Genomic DNA, 2,931 nt, shown 5'->3' with positions numbered 1-2,931 from the left:
AACTCCTGTGGCTTCTTCCTAATGGGGACTGCACTGCTACTTTGAACTCTAGGAGATCCGGGCTCAGACGTCGGAGCATTACGAGATGACGCAGCAACAGCAACTACTTCGGGTTTAGCAACCCCAGGATCGCCAGCATAAAATCTCTCTACGCACTCCAGTCACTTGTCCAGCCTGTCCATCTGCTGCTTGCACCATGCAACATCGCCACTCATTCCACGAAACTCCTCCTTAAACTGCCGGTGATCTTCCTGCAACCGCTGTTGCTCTTTCATGAGTTCAGTAAAGCTCTGCTTCTGTTCCTCTAACATTCACACAATTATGGCCAGGGATATTTCTTCCTTCCTTGCCTGGCCCTTCGTACGCGCTCCTTCCGAAGCCATAGCGGAAATCGACTCACTGCAGCAAATTAATCCCACTTCTGACACCAGTTGTTACGAACGCCCGTGCAGGACCTTCGATGAGAAAACACCGCGCGCGCGACGACGAACGCTCAGTGAATCAGGATGTCCACGTAAGCCCGTGAAGCACGAAACGATAACAACAAAAAGAAATAACACAGACCATACGTTGCGTAGTCAAACTAATTTTTATTTCAAAACAAAACAAAACATTCAATAACAATAATTCTTGCTTTTAAAATAACACATTTAACAAAGTTTCCAAATATTTAACATTACAAAGTTTCCAAATATTTAACATTACAAAGTTCCTTTTCTTTTCAACTATCTAACATCACAAAGTTTTTCAATCATTTTACATCACAAAGGTTTTCAATCATTTCACATTACAAAGTTCGTTTCTCAAGAGTCATTTACAAAGTTCTTTTGCTTCTTTTGCTTTTCTTTTCTTTTCTTTTCCTTTCTTTTAACAGCACAGTTAACAAGAGTTATTTTTTTCTTTTTCTTTCTTTTCTTCACAAAAACATTTTCTTTAAAAATTCAAGCAAACATTTACCGTAACAAATTACTTATTCTGACCAACGCAGTCTCCCACTACAATCTGCCACTACATCACTTCGCCACAACAGTTCCCTCTGTCTGTCCCTCTCTCTCACTGACTCTATCCATTTCGCTCACTGGTACCTTCTGTCAATAGCCTCTTTCTCTCTCAGCCTCTTTCTTTCCGTCTCTATCACCGACCGCTCTGTCCATCCGGCTTCTTCACCGACTGCTGGCCTTTACACCGACTGCCGTTCTTCACCCACTGACCGCTTATAAATTTACGCTCCTGTATTTATGTCAGGTAATCAGCCAGAAAGATAGACATACCGTATCTAACAGTGCTGCGTTCCCCCCTCCAAAGCTGGGTTAGTTTACTCACAGTTTCTATCTCTTTTTAAACTTTCGATGACCGGAGAAGGTCAGAGTTCACGTTCCTACGGCCATAAATAACCGTGCTCGTTGACAGGACAAAGGAAATACCACTGTCCTGAACAACTAGAAAACGGTTTCAAACTCAGCTCGTGGAAGAGGGACATAAGGTTTTTTTTTGTTTTTCGGCGGTCGTATCAATATATCTACTACTATATGTATATTATTGATATATATATTATACATAGATTATGTATATATATATTGTATATATATAATATATATTATATTTATATATTATATATATATTATGATATATCTGTAAAAATATGTGACACTTATTCAGTAGCCATGATAAAACTCCGAGTTTCGGATGCCAGGGTGGGAGCCCACGCCAACATCTCTTCAGTTATCCGGCCAATTGAAAATTCCTGTGAAAAATGACCGTTAAAAACAAAGGGAAATTACTGTGAAGTGACAAGGTCAAAACGCGTCTAAAACTGCGTATATTATCGCATGCACGCATATATCCATATACGCACACACATATCTCTATATACGCACGCATATATCTACATACGCACGCATCCACGCGCACACTCACAAGCGCACACATATAAAGTTCCTTGTACGTGTCTATAAGCGTACAGGAAAAAAGTTTGGAGGGGAGAAAACAGAAAAATATATGTGGAAAAATACAAAAACATAAACCCTATAATTATGTAAAAAACATAAAAATAATTTTAAAAATATAAAAATATAAAAATATAAAAATATAAAATCCAGATAAAAAAGGTGAAAAGCTTATACATAGACACAATATAGAAACCTATCAGCACAGTCCCATCAGCAGGTCCTATCAGTACAAATATTAAAAAAATATATATAAAAAATATATAAAAAATGTAAGTAATAATTATAGAGAGACACAAAAATAGAAAGCAAGTCCAATCAGTAAACTTAGGGGGACCAAAAACGTAGCAAATATTTGGTCACATGTGGACATGATCCGAAAAGTTCAGTCTTTGAATTTAGACATGTGGTAGGGTCTAAGCTGCCTTTCCAGATGAGCCATCTTTCCATATCATATAGATCGCACCTTCCGCTGCCGCTGGTGTAAGGTTTACACTTGGCTATGATCTTCCAATGGATGTTGTAACTGACACCTTTATCTTTTAAAGACCATATATGACTGGATAATTTTGTCGTTTTTCTTTTGTCTCAGTGCCTGAAACTCAGTGTGATTATTGTATCTGGCCTTGAAATTACCCTCCGTGAGGCCCACGTATTTATTCGTGAAAACTGCGTCCTAAGTGAATACAGAATCTACGGTGGCTTCATAAATGATGGTTTCGGACATGCAAGCTCCATTTAGCGGGCACAAGTTTTTATCTCTGCATGAACAGCTGGCTTCATATTGCGGCTTTTGTGTGTTGTGTGCGATTATGTTTTTAAAATTAGCAGTTGAGCTGAACCTGATTTTTAAGTTATGTCCGTTGAAGATCTTTCTATAATTATGGTTAAATGGAAAGTGTCTCTCTCTTTACTCTTTAATTTTTATATGTTTCAGTCATTTGACTGCGGCCATGCCGGAGCACCGCCTTTAGTCGAGCAAATC

Source organism: Octopus bimaculoides, chromosome 14 (genome assembly GCF_001194135.2).
Source record: "Octopus bimaculoides isolate UCB-OBI-ISO-001 chromosome 14, ASM119413v2, whole genome shotgun sequence".
Taxonomy (NCBI): Eukaryota; Metazoa; Mollusca; class Cephalopoda; order Octopoda; family Octopodidae; genus Octopus; species Octopus bimaculoides.
The sequence above is the reverse complement of the archived record's forward strand: the minus strand, read 5'-3'. Positions refer to the sequence as shown.